The 18983-nt window shown below is 36.8% G+C and overlaps 1 long non-coding RNA gene across 1 annotated transcript; it reads left to right on the top strand.

Annotated features, from left to right (window-relative positions):
* The first annotated feature begins 14186 nt into the window (after positions 1–14186).
* Positions 14187–16007, top strand: LOC111239230. The gene is made up of 3 exons (XR_002665853.1): positions 14187–14197; positions 14544–14673; positions 14763–16007. It is a non-coding gene; the product is annotated as an uncharacterized LOC111239230 (long non-coding RNA).
* Positions 16008–18983: the final 2976 nt, after the last annotated feature.

The raw sequence follows: 18983 nt of genomic DNA, 5'->3' as shown, positions 1-18983 counted from the left end.
GAAGTGGACTAATCTAATTATTATTGTTTATTTATTATTAACAGTTTTTATTATTATCAACAATGAGATAATGGACACATGAATTTCCCCGAGGGGGATAAATAAAGTATCTATGTATCTATCTATCTTGGAACCTCCGATGCATGATCTTCACTCTCCACTGGCTTCACCAACTGGGAACCACCTCTGTGACGACAGCACTTCCTGATATCCTGATTGGCTGAAGGCTTCACTGACACACATGATGTGTTCAACGTTTTTATTCTAAGAACTTCAGATCCTCCTTTACAGAGGTGGACAAAGTAGCCTACACAGCTCCACTTGAGTCAGGGTACAGATCCTCCTGGTCAAATATTAATCCAATACAAGTAACAGTTCTTCAGTTAGGTTTTTACTTGAGTTAAAGTAGTACTTGATGTTAAAATACTTGAGTGTTCAAAAGTACTTTTTTTTTTCATGTCAACATATTGTTGTATTGTTCCACATTTACTGAACCTAATGACTCTGAAACAACCTGCTGACTGACTGACTGACTGACTGACTGACTGACTGACTGTAGAATCTGGAGAATGAAAGCTTGTAGAATATGATACAAAGACTTTAGACATGGACATAAAAACAACTGATCAACAAAAGGAGCCTTTGTTTTCGTATTTTTATTTAGTCAGTGATGGAGTCTGGTCATGATAAACACAGCAAACATTTCAAACTAAATGAATCTTTTTTTTAAACCTTCAAACTCAGACCTTGGTCTCTGCTGAAGAATCTTCTGCCTCATCTTTATCTAACATCTCCATGGTTAGGACACTGACAGGTTCACACATGACTGACAGTGGAGGAGTTGGCTGTGATTGGTTTTTCTCCTGTGGTGAACACAGTGTATGGTCTATCACATTTTCCAAAACAGAATAAAATTCATTTAACTGACTAAAATGAGTCAAGGACTCAAGGACTACAGGACTCAAGTAAATGTACTTTTGTACTTTTTTTTCATATGGGCATCAACACTATAGTTTTCATTTCCAGCAGAAAGCTGTAAAACAGTTCAGATCAGAGTTTGTTACTGTAAAAGAAGTGATGTTCTTATAGGCCATCTATGTCATTCTCTAGTTTTCTTGTCTTTTCATCTCCTGACAACATGGTGGGCCTTCTTTTGTATTCTCAAGTCTATGGTTCTCAATAAAACAGAAAATACAAACAGAAATAAAATTGTTATCTCTCTATAAGAGTTGCTCTAGCAGGTATTTCATGTGTGACTTTTCCCTCCACACACCTTAACCCATCACCCTCCATGTTTTCATAAAACATTACTAAGATTTTAAGTCAAAAAACAAAGTGCAAGGAGGGTGGTGATTTAAAAAGCCTTTATTTTCTCATGGATTCATTATAACAATAAAAACATGCCTATGCGTTTCAGCCTTTAGGCCTTCATCTGGGCAAGTATAAAATGGCCACCATTGGGCTCTTCCATTTATAAGGTAGCATTGATCAGAATAGACAAAGGAGTCGTAACATGATAGGTCCAGCCAGTCATATGGCAGACTCTTCAATTTGCAGGTTGGCAAACAATCACATGGTCAGCATGAACAGGTGTAGTCTATAACAATTAAAATCACAAAATCAACCATGTCAAACAGAGAGAACAAACAACAAATTGATATATATACATAACATCTTAGAACATCTCAATATTTCAGTAAACTTGAAGAAGGCATCAAATAGTAGTTTCAAGAGTCTCTTTTTCAGGGGCCCAAGAAATCAGATTCCTCAGTCAACAAGATTTACAAAGAAGCAACTTTTACAAAAAAGGAGAGAAATCAAGTTCCACATTTAAACCTGGGAATCATATAGCTTTCAAAGTATATATCCAGATCGATTCTCTTTGTAAGAGCCGTTTCAATCTCTATCCACCCTGTATTGAATGTTTTATATGTTCTATGCCAGAAATCTTTAGTGTGTTGCAGTTACCATGGTTAGCTTCTTTGTAATGTAGAGCCATGGGGTATCAGGGTTACCAGTCCTTAAAACGTGCTTATGTTCAGCCCGTCTTGCTTTAAGTTTATGCTTAGTTCTCCCAATATAAAAACAACCACATGGACATTCAAGTCTGTAAACTACATATGATGTATTGCAATCAATAAATGACCTTATGTTATACTTATGACCTGATGTAATGTCAGTAATTAGTAAAAGTAGTTGATGTTAGTAGTTACCTACTCTAGTACTTCACCAAGTTTTTTGCTGCACAGGGGGAAGGCAGCTTTTCAGCTCTTCTAAAGCTGGAAAAGCTTCTCTAAGTGAACTGTCCCTTTTCAAAATATCCCACTTTCTTACAATGATTTGTGTATTTCTGTTTGCTTCATTGCTGTATTGTGTCACAAAGTACACTGGATTTGAACTTGGTTCTGTTCACAGTTTTTTCACCAATAACTCTTCCCTAGGGAGATTTTTTGCTTTATTGTAAGTTGTAGATATAACGTTTCATTTATATCCTCTCCTCTCAAATCTTTGTCTCACTTCTTTCAAAATCTTCTTCTGATTCACAAATGTGTTTAAGTCTCTGAAACTGACCAAAGAGTATGTTATCTATCAACCAAGGAGGATGGAAACTGATGGAAACCCTGAGAATGGTGTTGTGTCAGTTGGTTTTCTAAACATGGTAGCATGCAAATCTCCATTGTTATCTTTAAAAAATCAAGGAAATGAATTTCTGTTAAAGAAAAATCTAAACTGAGTTTCAAATTATTATTTGTATTGTTCAAATAAAAATTAAACTGTAGAAGTTCTGTCTCTGATCCTGACCACAGTAAACGAATATCCTCTATGTATCTGCCCCACCATATAATCTTATCTAAGTATACATTGAGGCTTGAATACATAAATGTTTCCTCCCACAATCCCATAAACAGGTTAGAATAATTAGGTGCAAAACATACTCCCATCGCTGTGCCTTTTTTTGTTTATAGAGTTGATTCTGAAACAAAAACACATTATTTTTGTTATTATTAGATTTAAGTCCATTCTGCAAGTTGAAGGATGAAAGTTGCAGGAGGCTTCTGTTGTGTTGTCTCTCTTCCAAAAATATGATAAAGGCTCTAATCCCTCTCTATGGTCAATGTTGGTATATAGTGATTCCACATCCATGGTCACTAAAAATGACGATCCAATGTTCTTTATAGATTTCATTTTGTTTAATACACGTGTGCTGTCTTGAATGCATGATTGCAGGTTTAACACAAATGGCTTGATGAAAAGATTTGGAGGCTGGTTCTGTAACAGATTCATTTCCACTGATTATTGGTCTTCTTGGTGGATTCTCTAGGTTCTTGTGTATTTTAGGAAGCGTGTAAAATGAAGGGACTCTTGGGCTGTTGCACAATAGAAAATCACATTCTTTTTGTGTAATCCACTCGCCTGTAGGAGCATTTCTCTCAATTCAGTTTTAATTTGCTCTGTTTGGCTAGACAATAAAGGTTCATAGTACTCACAGTTATCCAGCTGTCCCATGGCCTCTGTGATGTACTTGTCTCTGCCCCGCACCACTACTGCTCCTCCTTTATCAGCTCTTTTGATTATGATGTTTTCATCTCAATTTTATTGCCTCTGTGGACAAATTAAAGTCACTTTTTCTCTTAGATGTAAAGACTTTCTCCACTTCATATGTCACTTTTTTTGTAGAAAGTGTTCAGAGTGTGATTAGATATGTTAGGCAAGAATGTGGCCATTTTATACTTGCCCCATGAAGGCCTAATTCAATTCAAATTCAAACTTTATTTATAGCGCGCATTTCATGCACAAGGCAGACACAATGCGCTTTACAGCATACAACAAAACAATAACAAACAGTACAAATAGCACAGAGTAGACAAGCGCACACACACACACACACGCACACACACCAGTGCAGGGTTTTAAGAACGGGTGTGATGTGTTGATATTTTTTTGTACCAGTGAGAATACGTGCTGCTGCATTTTGAATTAGTTGTAATTGTCGAGTGCTTGTGTTTGCGAAGCCAGTGAATAGGCCGTTACAGTAATCTAATCTGCTGGTTATGAATGCATGAGGTTTGCATGAGGAATGCATGCAGGTTTTGATAGAAAATTTTTTAACTTAGATATATTTTTTAGGTGGTAGAAAGATGATTTTGTGATGTGGTTAATATGACTCCTGAAGTTTAAATTGCTATCCATGATTATGCCAAGATTTTTTGCAACAGTTTTACTCTCCAGAGAGAGGGACTTGAGGTGTTCAGCCACTCTCAGTCTTTGAGTCTGTGCACCAAAGATTAGTATTTCTGTTTTGTCTTTATTTAACTGCAGGAAGTTTTCAGTCATCCATTTGTTAATGTCACTTATACATTGGGTGAGGGACTGTATGGGAGATAAGTCATCATGGTATAGAGAAATGTAGAGTTGCGAATCGTCTGCATAGTTGTGGTAATTAACATTATGGTTAGTGATGATATGTGAAAGTGGAAGCATATACAGGTTGAACAGTAATGGTCCAAGAATTGACCCCTGGGGAACCCCACATGTGACGTCCTTTTTTTTGGAAGAGAAGTCGCCGATGGAAACATACGACTTCCTGTCATGTAAGTATGAATTGAACCATTTAAGAACAGGACCAGATAAGCCCACCCATTTCTCGAGTCTCTCTAGCAGAATTTTATGGTCAACCGTATCAAAGGCAGCACTGAGATCAAGTAAAACAAGAATGGATATTTTTTTGGAGTCTGTGTTTATATGCAGGTCGTTTATTACTTTAATGAGAGCTGTTTCTGTACTATGGTGGGGACGAAAACCTGATTGATAAATATCTAGGAGGCTATTTGATGTGAGATATTTTTTGAGTTGAATGTAAACAGTTTTTTCAAGTATTTTACTAAGAAATGGCAGATTGGAGATGGGCCGATAGTTTGCTATATCATTTGGATCCAAATTCTTTTTCTTCAGGAGTGGTTTTATGACGCCTGTTTTAAGTGATGTGGGGAAAATCCCAAACTGAAGAGACCAGTTTATGATTTTTAAAACTTCGGGTGCTAAACAATTGAAGACGGTTTTAAAAAATGTTGTTGGAATAGGATCCAAGCAACAGGTGGAGGACCTGAGCTGACCAACAATATTAGAGAGATCTGTAGGATCTAAGCGGTCAAACTGAGACATAAAACAACTGGAGCCCCTGGAGAGAGGATGGAGAGGATCATTTTTTGGTCTGAGGGCACTGATGTTTTGTCTGATTGTGTTAACTTTGCTATCAAAAAATAAAGCAAATTGCTCACATTTTTCTGTAGACACCAAATGTGATGGGATGGTGGATGGTGGATTTATGAGTCTGTCAACAGTGGAGAAAAGTACTTTACTGTTATTGATATTTTCATTTATAATTTTAGAAAAGAAAGACTGTCTAGCTTGTTTAATAGCTTTGTTATATTCATTCAGTTTGTCCTTATAAATCTCATTATGAACCTTAAGTTTTGTTTTTCTCCACTGTCGCTCTGCCTGGCGACACTTTCTTTTAGACTGACTGACCTCTACGCTAGTTCTCCATGGAGCTTTTAGTTTTTCTACATATTTAGTTTTGACTGGTGCAATGTTGTCCAGGATACTCTGTATTTTTGAGTTGAAACTGTCCACAGGATCACCAGCTGACGATACATTGGACAGTGACAACTTATTCATGGTTCCTTGAAAACTTTCAATTGTGTTGTTGTTGATAATGCGTTTTTTGATTGTACGAGAACCATTATGGTATACAGAAGAAGCAGATACATTAAAATATATGCAACAATGGTCAGAGAAAGCTACATCTATTACACATGGTGTAGTAATATTAAGTCCTTTTGTGATGACGAGATCCAAAGTGTGTCCTTTGTTGTGGGTGGGTCCACGGACATGTTGGGAGAGATCAAATGCCTCCAACAAACTCAAAAAGTTAGTGGCATCTGGATCTGTTTCATTGTCAATATGAAAGTTGAAGTCACCTGATAAGATAAGGCAGTCATAGTCGGTGGAGACCTTGGCTAGTAGTTGAGAAAATTCTTCCAGAAAGCCACTTTTCATTTTTGGTGGACGATAGACTGTGACTATTAAGATTGAGGTTTTACAGTGTACAGATATTGCTAAGTATTCAAAACAATTATATACGCCAAGAGAGATGTCCTTACAGCTATAAATGTCGGAAAAGACGGCAGCAATTCCACCACCTCTCCTGTTAGCTCTGGTGGTGTGGAAAAAATTGAAATTGGGAGGAGCAGCCTCAATGAGTGTAGCTGCACCATTTCTATCTAGCCAGGTTTCAGTGAGCAGAGCAAAGTCTAGACTGTGGGTGCTAATTAGATCATTTATTAAAAAGGATTTATTTATGAGTGACCTGACGTTTAAAAGAGCCATTCTTAATATTTGAGGTGCATTTCTGTGTGGGGTGGTGGTGACTGGAGTAATATTGATAAGGTTGCTAAGGTTAGCTGATTTTGGGAGATCAAAAATGCATTTCATAGGTCTGACATTTGTGATAACTGGGATTAATGAGACAGTGCTACTGGAATGTTTATCGTGTGGATTAGCTAACCGTCAACCAGAGAAAGCTTTGCAGGAGTGCAAGGTGAGTTCAATGTTCAGGGCTAACAGGCGAGATCCAACAAAATTTGGGTGGAGGCGGTCGTGTTTGAAGAGGTCCGCTCTCTTGTGGAAAGAGGTGAAATTGTCAACGTATGGAATATTTTTGCTCTGGCAGTAACCTTTAAGCCAGATGTGGAGGTGTCTGAGTCGGCTGAATTTTACATCATCGAAACAGGGGGGGGCAAAGGGGCCAGAAACTACACATTGTTTGTTGGAGTCCATGATGGTGTGTATGAGGGAGATGTAGTCATCTTTAAGCTTCTCTGAATGGCTGAAACTTGTATGTTTTTATTGTTGTAATGAAGCCATGAGAAAATAAAGGCTTTTTAAATCACCACCCTCTTGAGTGCCTCAGATTTTGCCAAGAATCTATTTCTGAGATTTAATTTCATGTGTCAAAAGTCTAATGTAAACTTGTGTCTGGTCTAAACATTGTTTGGGGGAGTAAATAGTGTGAATAGATTTTGCAAAACAGTCATGTTTGTCACATATAGTAACATATTCAGGGAAACTCTCATCATTTCTAAATTTCAGTTTAAATTACATTAAATTAAAGTTTGACCCCGCCCCTGACATTGACGTCAGGTCAAGTCAGGGCAGTCAGCCCAAGTCAAATTCGAACACACCCTTATAAAGAAGGTGACGCATTACAGGCAGAATGCGTATGAAATTTCATACCACTGGCACTGCTTGTAATGAGTCAGTGGCATGAACCAGAGACAGGTGACTTTATACTATTTATAGTATACTCAACACATACACTGTAAAAAAAAAAAAAAACGGTAATATTCCGGCAGCTGTTTATAGCTTTAATTTTACATGAGATTTTCCGTATTTTTGGGGCTTTTTAATGTTTAATAAAGACCATTTACCCACATAAAAACAATGAAATTACCTATAAATAAGGTCTTACATTGCTATAATACAAATAAGGCTTAAAATTGCAGAAAGGTACTGTTATTAGTTGGTTTTTATTACATAATTTTACATAAAAGACTTGTATATTAATTCATATTTGATGTAATAAAATGATATACCACACATAAAAACATTTCATTTCTCTTTCAAAAACTGTTGAAAACCTCAGTAGGGGGTTTAAAATTGCAACAATCAACTGTTAATTTTTGGTTTTTACATGTAATTTTACATAGATTTCTTGTATATTTAACATACCTTTCATGTTAAAAAAGTATTTTATTAATAGTATCTTAGCCTGTTTTGGTAAAAACCCAAAGACCTTTGGTTATATAACACTATCTTACACTACTAAAAACATCAACGAAAAATACATACAAGGCAAAAGTTGGATGTAACACTTTAATGACCAAAAAGATTGTGAACATTAAAGAAGTTTTTAAAAAAAAAAATTAAAATACATGAGTGCTCAGTATGATACTTACAGATCATCTTGATGGTTAAGATTACTGATGTTGAACAGGCGGTTTGGGTTATACACTGTGAGTTGTATAACCCAGGTATACCCTGGCTTACTACTACAGTCCATAGGGAGATAGAAGTCCAAGGTTTTGAAAAGTCCATTGCCATAAAAGTGTCCTTTATTAGTCAAGATGTTTCCAAGGTGCTGCCTCCTCCTGTCCTGTCCTGTCCTGTAGCTGTTGATGCAAGGGAGCAGCAAGGGCGCAGCAAATGTTACTGTATGTGAACATCAAGGGTTTCAACAGGTTGGATGGACTGAGTTGCAGCAATGGACCTAACACCAGCATCAGGGAGAGAGCAGAGATAACAATTATTATATGATCAAAAGTTGTTTCATTGAAACTAAAGTTGTGATGAGAAATATTTATTAAAATTTATATCACAATATTTTTAGAATTTTTGACCATAATGGTATACAGTATTTCACAGCACCAAAATACTTAAAATAAAAACCAGTAGTGTCGGCTTAGGACTGGCAAATATATGGATATTATAGTGTTGTCTTTTGTCTCTGGCTGCATTAAAGTGATATAATTTTCTGAACTTACCAGACTATTCTATTATTTTCCTTTACACACTTAGTCATTACTGATGATTATTTATCAAAAATCTCATTGTGTAAATATTTTATGAAAGCACCAATGTCATCCCCACAATATAACCTAACAAGTAGTCAGATGAACAGGTAGCCAAATAAAATGTAGTTTTCGAATAAACTCCCAGTGCCAATATAATTTGCATGTGAACAAAACATAATGTACAAAATTTTAGAGAATTTAATTACTATGTTCCTCATTTTAACATTCCATCCATTCATCCGTTATTAATCAAAATGTTCATTTTTTGAGCTCAACCCACCCAACCCGCAGAGGTTAATGCAGATCCAAGCATCTAACTAGTGTTAATGTTAAGCCCCTTTTTACACAGCCTGTTCAAGGCAGGAATACTGTGCTTTGCAGTTCTGTGTATAACACTTAAGTCAACATTTACTGGAAGTGTGTATGAATTTGTGTTTGTATGGAATTACTCACCAGAAATGTGCCGACAGAATACAGAAACAGATCCACGTGAAGGCTCATGGATCTACCAACACCAGGACAACGCTGAGGTGAACTTGGTAGCTTTTAAATGGGCCAAGCTCAATGTCCTAACATGTGAAAAAAGAAAGAGTTTTAAAAATTTATTTATTTATTCACAATGTAGTCATCATTTACTTTTTCTAGAGTTGTATATCTTACCTAGAAAAGTAATAATATCAAGGATTCAGTTGAGGACCACTCAACTTCAGGACTTCAGGACCACTGGACATATTTGGCTCAGCCTGCTGGACAGCACAACAGATACATTTACTGACTGAACAGATGTTCCACAAATGCAACAGGAGTACATCTTTTAACACTGGTCAAACAGCCATAACATTATAATCATCAACAAATGAACAGTATAACTTAACTAAGGTAAATATGACACTTGGCCTGAAATACAGTATGTCCTGGCATGCAAAATCAGGCATTTTCTCAAAACACTCAACAGCCAGAAAAAAGCGGGAGTCTATAATAGCTGCAAGCATAACATTGACTTCCAAGGCAAATTTCAACCTCTGCAGCAGCTGTGGCCGCCAAATGTTAGAGAAAAAAAGATTGTCCACAGACCAGCTGATAATGTTACAGTCTATGAACCTAACAACCAATGACAGAACCAGCTGTAAGTTACCTTAGAGCTAACGTTAGCCTAATGGTAACGTATCTGGACACAGCTAAAATGCTTATCAATTTGCCCTTCACTGGCAACGTTAGCTAGTAGCAATTGAAAACACCTTTCAATTGCACAACAATTCCACCTTTCCCTGGCAGCCGAAGAGAGAAAGTTCTGGAGGAGCAAGTTAGCCGACGGACTTTTGGAGGAGAGCCGAGTGTAGCGTAGCTCACACACAACTAACCCGGAGATCGAGGAGGCGGAGCCGAGTGCAATGCTCTGATTGGACGGCAAAGATTCAAACTTTAATATTTGAATAAGGCGCCTTTCTGTCCAGGGTGTGTACTCAAATTTAAAATTCATATATTTATTACAACCCGTTTTCCAAACATTGACTTTACCTTAAAAGTATAATGGGGAAAAAATCTGAAAAATGTCAATAATAAAAACTATATTTCTATATAGTTTTTATACAGTTTACCACTGCTTATACATGTTATACATTGACAAAAACACATTTATTCAACATTTTTGTTGTGAAAAATTCTGTAATTACACAAGATTTTTGTAAATTAACAAACAAATCTCAATAAAATTACAGAACAAATACTTCTTTTACTGTTAATTGTCAGTAATTTTATCTCATTTTATAATCTTTTTACAGTATTAAACTTGTTTTTTAACAGTTTAATCTCTTAAATAACAAAGAAGTACTTGTGAAATTACGACAAATTTGCAAATGTATTTTAACAGTATTTTTATGTGAAAAAAAAACGTAATTTTCTTTTTAAAAAATGGAAATTTTATGGTTATTCACAGTTACTGTGTTTTCATGTTATTTTATATTTGACATGTAAAATCACAGTCTAATTTTGTAATTTTATTAATATTTTCATGTATTTTAAAAATACAGGAAAAGTCTGTAAAATATACAGTAAAAATTCTGTTAAATTACAGATTTTTTTTTTTTACAGTGTAGGCTACAAAAACTTTATGTATATGGTAATAGCAGACATGTCTTTGTGAATCTTTAATGTTTATTGAAACGGAATAATCACAATAGTGGCCGTAGAAGAGTGCAATTTAAATGGCTTAATCAGGCCCGACATTAAGCCTCTACATGATTAACAGTATAGTATTATTCCCAGTGTTTTTGTGTGTTTGGTATTTGTACAATCCTTTTTATACTTTGAAACAAGCCTGTTATTAACATGATTTATGGATAGGTTAGGCTGTATATAAAGGAATAAATGATCAGAAATTATCCTTATGATTTATGATTATTTTAGCTGCCCTGTGCGCCAGATTATAACCATTCAAGTCCATTTCACCTGCTGTGATACCTCTGCCAGAAAGTGATTACAGCATCTGCCTTCTTCTCAAGCGGCCGTGCGTGCTACCGCGGACAGCATTCACATTTGGCAGAGAATCACTTTCTGTCAGGAAACCTGTAGCCAAGTCAGGCAAACGAGCTGCAGCAGGAAAACGACTGGAAAGGCAAGTGTTTGTTTCAGTGCAGTTATCTTGTTTAACAAAAACAAAGAGCCACTGTTTTTGAATCACTTTAAAGTAGAAATGTTTTTCTTTTCACTCAGTTGTCTCAGTTGTCACACCCTGGACTGCAGTTGTTCTTGTATGACGCAGTAGCTACTGACCAACTTCCTCAAAGAAAGGGTCACTTCTCATGTTGAAAGATCTATCGTTAGTGTTATAATGTAATGTAACCAGAGGTGGACAAAGTACACAAATGCATTAGTAGAGTCAGAGTATGGATATTCAGAGTATAGATATATATCCTGGTCAAATATTCCTCCAATACAAGTGAAAGTTGTTTAGTCTGATTTTAGTAGTAGTACTGGAGTACTACATTTTAAAATACCTCAGTATTCAAAAGTACATTTTTCTATCAACACATTGTTGTATTGTTCCACATTGACTGAAACCTAATGACTGAAACAACCTACTGACTGACTGACTGACTGACTGACTGTTGAATAAAAGCTTGTAGAATATGATACAAAGACTTTAGACATGGACATAAAAACAACTGACTTCCTCAAAGAAAGGGTCACTTCTCATGTTGAAAGATTTCTACTGACCTGTAGAATAAACAGCTGGTAGAACATGATAAGTCTGTGAAAATGGCTATAAAAACACAACTCCAACAAAAGGAGACATTGTCATTTTTTTAGGCAGTGATGGAGTTTGGTCGTGGTGAAAAATGAAAGGTATTTTTCTTTATTTCTAAAATTTCAAACCTGGACTTAAGATAAGGCTGTGGTGCTTGGGTGAATCCTCTGGCTCATCTTTATCTGACGTAGCTCTGCTTTCAAGTAAACAGTACTTGTACTTGTACTTGTACTTGTACTTGTACTTGTACTTGAAATGTAGTGGAGTCAAAAGTACAATAATTGTCTTTCAGTGTAGTGGAACAAAAATCATAAGTTTCCAAAAAAATGTATATTCAAGTGAAATACATATTCTCAAGAAATATGATTAAGTACATGAACTCAAGTAAATGTACTTCATCACTGTCCACCCCTGAATGTAACATGTAGGCTAATTTGTCTGCAATGCCACATGTCTGTCTTTTTATCTCTTTTCATAGTTGTGAACAGTGAAAAGACAAGATGCAACCATTGCCAACAAACAGGACGAGCTTTACCCGTCCAAGGTCAGGCTGTAAAATGTTCTGACTGTCCTCAGCGTTATACCTTTCTTGTTCCTGGATTTCATACTGTAGACTGCCGTTTCTGTTTCAAGTGATATGATGCCATATGCTCTGCAGGGAGAAATCTACTCACACGTATGCTCCTGCCTCGGCTCCTGTTGGCACTCTGCCGGACCATGGCTACCAGAGTGACTATGGCTCTGACTCCGGCCTGAGGTAATAAGATAGTAGAAGTAAAATGATCCTTCAGGTTCAACCACTGAATTCTCTTTCAAGAAAACAGTTGGAACATAGTTTATTTTACATTGTCAAAGCTATTCTATTGTACTGTAGCAATAACTGATGACACATCAAAGGTTGATTATTCAAATGATTCAACTCGTCATACTGTATGTTTATTTATTCTAGAAATGTGACATGTTCATTTGTTTGTTCAACTTTCCCCATCCAAGGTCAGGCTGTAAAATGTTCTGACTGTCCTCAGCGTTATACTTTTCTTGTTTCTGGATTTCATACTGTAGACTGCAGTTTCTGTTTCAAGTGATATGATGCCATATGCTCTGCAGGGAGAAATCTACTCACACGTATGCTCCTGCCTCGGTTCCTGTTCGCACTCTGCCGGACTATTACTACCAGAGTGACTATAGCTCTGACTCCGGCATGAGGTAATAAGATAGTAGAAGTAAAATGATCCTTCAGGTTCAACCACTGAATTCTCTTTCAAGAAAATAGTTGGAACATAGTTTATTTTACATTGTCAAAGCTATTCTATTGTACTGTAGCAATAAGTGATGACACATCAAAGGTTGATTATTCAAATCATTCAACTCCATATACTCAGTATTTTCTTTGTGTTTTTTTTAAGTGATATTCGCTCTACATGTAGCTCCACTCAGACCATAACAGAGAGTGACAAGTCCCGGGATACACCTCCATTTTTTCAAGACAAACCCAGACGTGTAAGGTAAGTTGACAGCTAAGGAGGATTCATTATTTGTATGTTATCATACTGTATGTTTATTTATTCTAGAAATGTGACATGTTCATTTGTTTGTTCAAAGGCAGAACAATTGTAGTTTTGTAGTTAGTTGGTTACATTTCAGATCATTATATTATGACAGCTATTATTTTCTTTCATTTAATTGTCCTAATCTGAGTTTAGTGTTAAAAGTCAAATTCATTTACCAGTAAATATACATTAAACTAAGTGACAGACATTTGAGTTTTTTGAAGTTATCCAAAGAATCTGAATTTAAGAGAAAGCATGTGACCACAACAGCAGTAATCAGGTGACGGTTCCTTGTGTTAGTCAGTATCTGCTGCTGAAAACTCTTTCAAGGTCACTGGTTAAAAAATAAAATAAAAGTGAAACCAACTTCCTGACTTTAAGTATCATTTTCATAGATTTTTAACTTAAGACATCACCTGACAGTCCCATATGTCATCCTGAGAGATCCATTAGAGAGGATGTTATTTAAGGGAGACAGGATGCAAACAGTTGAACAGCTGAGCCGAACTCCTACATCATGGATGTTCAATGAGAACTTTGTGATTTGTAGTGTCAAAGGCAATCTATAGGCAATATTGTATTGTATGTAATTCAATGGGGCCGACTGTGTCTGGGCTATAATTGGATAAAGATTTCTGTAGATAGAAGGTGGTTTCCAAACACCTTCAACACCTTCCATTATAAAAACTTTGAAATTGTATTTTGTGACTAAATTCCAATTTTTTCTGTGTCATTTTTTTCTGATTAGATCGAGAAGCAAAGACACGGTAAGAGTTTCCTCTGCAGCCAAGTGTAGCAGTAAGAAGCATTATCTCAGATCTCAGCTTTTCTTTTATCTAACGACTTCAATATAACATACATTGTCTGCCATGTTCTAAAAATGTAATAGGATTGTTGAGAAATGCAAATCATGAAGTAAAACAGATTATATTTCTGTGGATTTGATGGTAAAAGAAGGTAAAAAGTGCTGTTTCTTTTCCTTTTGATATTTCAAATGATGGATTAGTTAGACTTAATATACACTGTTGGCCACTTCATATACTTTGCATCAATCACAAATTATACTTGTCAGTTTGTGTTGATCATGACATTCATCTTCATGTGTCCTCTCAGACTCTGCTTTCTAAAATAGAAAGCATTGTGGCAGATCTAATGAAATGTGAGGCTTCGCCAGTTGTCGTTGCAGTTTCCCTCGTTGCAATAGCAGCAGTTCTCTGTTTCGTCGGCAGTCTTTTTACCCGAGGTACTGCATTTTTCTGATCATTTCTCTAATGTATTACTGATAAACATACTTAAATATTTGCTAATCAGGGAAATCATTTTATTTTTCAGAGAGGGGGGCGACTCCAGAGGTGAAAATTGTGCTGCCGAGCTATTCAGGAGAAGGGAAGATCACAGCAGAAACGGATATGATGCTGAAGCAAGTTATTGAAGAACTAAAAAAGGAAGTGGAAAGAAGGGTTCGATCAGAAATTCAAGCAAAGAAAGATACAAGCGAAGCTACAGAAGTGGAAAGAAGGGTTCGATCAGAAATTCAAGCAAAGAAAGATACAAGCGAAGCTACAGAAGTGGAAAGAAGGGTTCGATCAGAAATTCAAGCAAAGAAAGATACAAGCGAAGCTACAGAAGTGGAAAGAAGGGTTCGATCAGAAATTCAAGCAAAGAAAGATACAAGCGAAGCTACAGAAGTGGAAAGAAGGGTTCGATCAGAAATTCAAGCAAAGAAAAATACAAGAAAAGCTACAAAAGGTTGTGTTGTGTCTATAGTCAGGTTATTTATGATATGGCCAATGATTCTTTTTCTTTTTCTTTCAGGTTGCAATTTTTTGATGTTTAATAGTTAGTTGAGGACATTCCACCATTTACAGACATATAGCCCTGTTATTACAGAGAGAGTAAGAGAGAAATCAGCAGTAAATGATCAGTATGGATAAGAGCCCTTCCTTTCTCAACATCCTTTTTCCTTTTTTTTTTAAACAAAATGTATTCAGTAGAATTTCCCATAACTATTTTAGAATCCTAAAAAGGGATGTATTTAAACCCATGTGTGCATTAATGTGTTGGGAGACAATCCAGTAAGTTATCTACATTTAAGTTATTAAGGTTCAATTTATTTGTTAAGTCCAAAAATGTGGAAACCCATTTTGACCATAACTTAGTAAATGTATTAATTTGTAGGCAAAATGAAAATCAAATTCTTTACATTGTGTATACTTCATTAACTATCTCTGTCCATTCCTCTATTGTGGGAGAGTCAGGAAGCAACCATTGCCAAGTAATAGTTTTTTTAACCGGTTGATGTAAGTACACCAAACAAGTATTCATTGAAGTGGGCTGAATGAAATTTCATGCATTTCTGTCTAGAAATGTCTTATTACTGGATGTTCCCAAATGATATGGCAGTGATTGGCTTCATGGCTCCCACATAGTCTCCAGCACTTGGGATCCTCTCCTGTTCAGTGTGCTTTCTGCTTTGGGCTAAAAAAAACAGACATTTTTTTAGACACTTTCATCTAAATTCTCTCCATGTGTGTGAAAGATAGATAGATAGATAGATCCTTTATTTATCTCCTCGGGGAAATTCATGTGTCCATTAGCTCATTGTTGTATAATAATGATATCTAGAAAATTCCAGGGAAATTTTGAGTGCCACGGGGGCTACTGCCGGGATAGGGTTAGGGTTAGGGTAAAAAATCTTCTCTGTGTCACTGTAGCGATGACATCACGCAGCCCTTGGCTGTCAGAGGTCAGGTCAGGAGCTGACGTTGCCATGGCAATGTGAAAATCTGCCCAGAATTTGGCTTCTACATGGCTTCAAACAATTGCAAATTATGAGAAAACCGTTACTTCTTTTCAAAAACCGAAAACACCGTGACAGACACTGAAACCAGAAGTTTCTTACAGTCTCTATTTTATTCAGATATTCCTAATAATATTCCTTCGGGCTTATTAATGTCACGGGTGCTCAGCTCCGAGGCACTCTACAGCTAGAATAGCTGAGAGGAGTGCCTCGGGGCAGAGCACACCATATTCTCCTTCGGGTTTATTATTCTTCCACCAAATTTTGGCGCGTAACTCGTCCCGCAGCTTTGAGAAAACCCCGGTAATATATACATCAAAACGTGCGTCTTGATCCTGAAAGAGGTGCTATGACTTTTGGTGTTAAAATTCCAATTTTTCCCAAAGTTATTCCCAAAATACTGGGAATAAATAATGCATTAGGAATGCATTGGAATTTTCTTTAGAAACCCACAAAATTTCACCTTTTTTCTACAAAATTTCACCTTTTTTCTGAGTCACCCAGCTCCCTCATACCTGCACGTAGAAATGTGATTCAAACTATAAAACGGAGGAAAACTTCTGCTCTCTCCAAAACACAGCAACTGTTTTTACATAACATGTAAACTTTTCAAACTATGAGCACTCAAAGGAGGAGTGGAAATCACTTTTTCTTCAAAGTTAGAGTGACAGCGTCAGTTGGCTAGAGTGCGTGAAGCAGTAAAAAATAACCTTTATTTTTATTTTTAACTCGAGCTCACGGCCAAACCGTAAAAAGGAGACAAATAATTCTTTCTGAAAATGTAGACATAGTTGTTGGGATTCATAAAATGTAACTTTGACAGGCAGGGTCTGCACAAAATTTAAACGGGGGTGCCGAGTCCGGCAGCAATACCTGTCTCACTCTCATTGACACCTAATGTAATCGTCTTTTTTTTTCAAAAGAATCTCACTCTGTCTTCGCACTGAGCTTACTCACTCATTTTAAGGAATATCTGAATAAAATAGAGACTGTAAGAAACTTCTGGCTTCAGTGTCTGTCACGGTGTTTTCGGTTTTTGAAAAGAAGTAACGGTTTTCTCATAATTTGCAATTGTTTTAAGCCATGTAGAAGCCAAATTCTGGGCAGATTTTCACATTGCCATGGCAACGGCAGCTCCTGACCTGTGTGCGTGTGTGCGTGCCTAGCAACCAGATAACCAACTCTCCAAGCTCCGCTAGCTTTACATTAGCCGCATGTTAGGTCTTAAATTACATTTAGTTAGGTCTTAAATATGTAAGTCCATTTACTGCTTCCTTTGTTGCTTTTCTTTTTGTTTTGTTAAATGAGTGAATGAAGTTGTGACGGTCTCCGCTGAGACAGAGGAGAGGAGAAGCTACTAGCCCTCTCTCGCTGTCACTTCTAGTCGCGTTGCTCTCCTCCCCAGTAATGTTAAATTTAGCACCGAAAAAAACATAATAGTGGTAATTTAAATAGCGGTTCATGGGATTTATTAACCCTCAGGGGTCCCTCTGTCCTTTTTTGGACATTTTCTTCACTTTTCTTTTTTGATTAGCTGATCATTTTGGCTGTGTTACAGCTGAAGGTATGGATTTCTGCAAGAAAGTGTCTTTTTTGACATATTTTTAAAATCTAATGTCAGTTACTGTTACAGGTCTATTATACACTGGTAACACATTTTGTACCCTCTGGGGTTCCTCGCGTCCAAAAAAGGACACACAAAGAAAATGCTATAAAATCATCATATATCAATATTTTTTTCTGCTTTTTTTTGCATATATCTCTTAAACCACTTCAGTTCTGCTCAAACCTACCAAATGTTTATTAGTTTTCAGGATTTTAACCCTTTAAATGCCAGTTTGAAGACATGTTGCCTCTTGTTTTATTAAAAAAACAACACAGAATATGAGATATTTCCCACATAATACATGATGGAGGGATGTGACATTGTTTTATATCAGAGTCTTTTATATCAAGACATTTCTCAAAACCAGAATATGATCAGGGTGACTTTTGAACACTGGAAATAAATCATGTACTCATCCCGGCAGTAGCCCCCGTGGCACTCAAAATTTCCCTGGAATTTTCTAGTTAGTCCACTTCCTTTGGCTGAGGTGTTGTATAGCCTGATGGCAGTGGGAACAAAGGATCTCCTGAACCTCTCTGTTCTGCCGTGCAGTGAGATGAGACATTTGCTGCAGCTTTAGCTGCTGCTTCTCTGTCCTGCCAGAATGTTGTGGAGAGGATGGGTGGTATTGTCCAAGATGGCCTCCATCTTACATTGCATGCATCTCTCAACAACAGTCCTGAGTGAGTCCAGACTCCTGCCAAGCACAGACCCAGAGTACACTGGCCACCACTGACTGATTAACCATGTGCAGCATTTCACTGCAGACGTCAAAGGACCTGAGCCTCCTGAGGAAAAAGTTTTGGGCTTTTTTCCTTGCCAAATGAACCTACAACTAATTTTGTTGGGTTAATTGTTTTTGTGGTTCTTGGTTCTTGGTTCTCTTATGGTTCCTATATCCTTGGCTTTGCACAAAACAGATAATTTTCTCTCACTATAGTGCCCGACTGGTTCTATTTTGGGTATATATCGGATCCAGAGGTGATATCGTGTGTGTGTTGGTGATGATGCTTAAACCAAGTGTTTAATGTTCAGTGTTGATCATTTGCATTTGTATCAAAAGGAGGGAATTGCAGTGGAAAGTTTTAGTGTGATTGTTCTGTGTGACCAGTGGGCCCCAGCTCACGTTGGGAACCACTGACCTACA

This window comes from Seriola dumerili, unplaced genomic scaffold (genome assembly GCF_002260705.1).
Source record: "Seriola dumerili isolate Sdu_G_001 unplaced genomic scaffold, Sdu_1.0 BDQW01002174.1, whole genome shotgun sequence".
Classification (NCBI taxonomy): Eukaryota; Metazoa; Chordata; class Actinopteri; order Carangiformes; family Carangidae; genus Seriola; species Seriola dumerili.
This window is presented reverse-complemented; position numbering and strand designations above follow the sequence as displayed.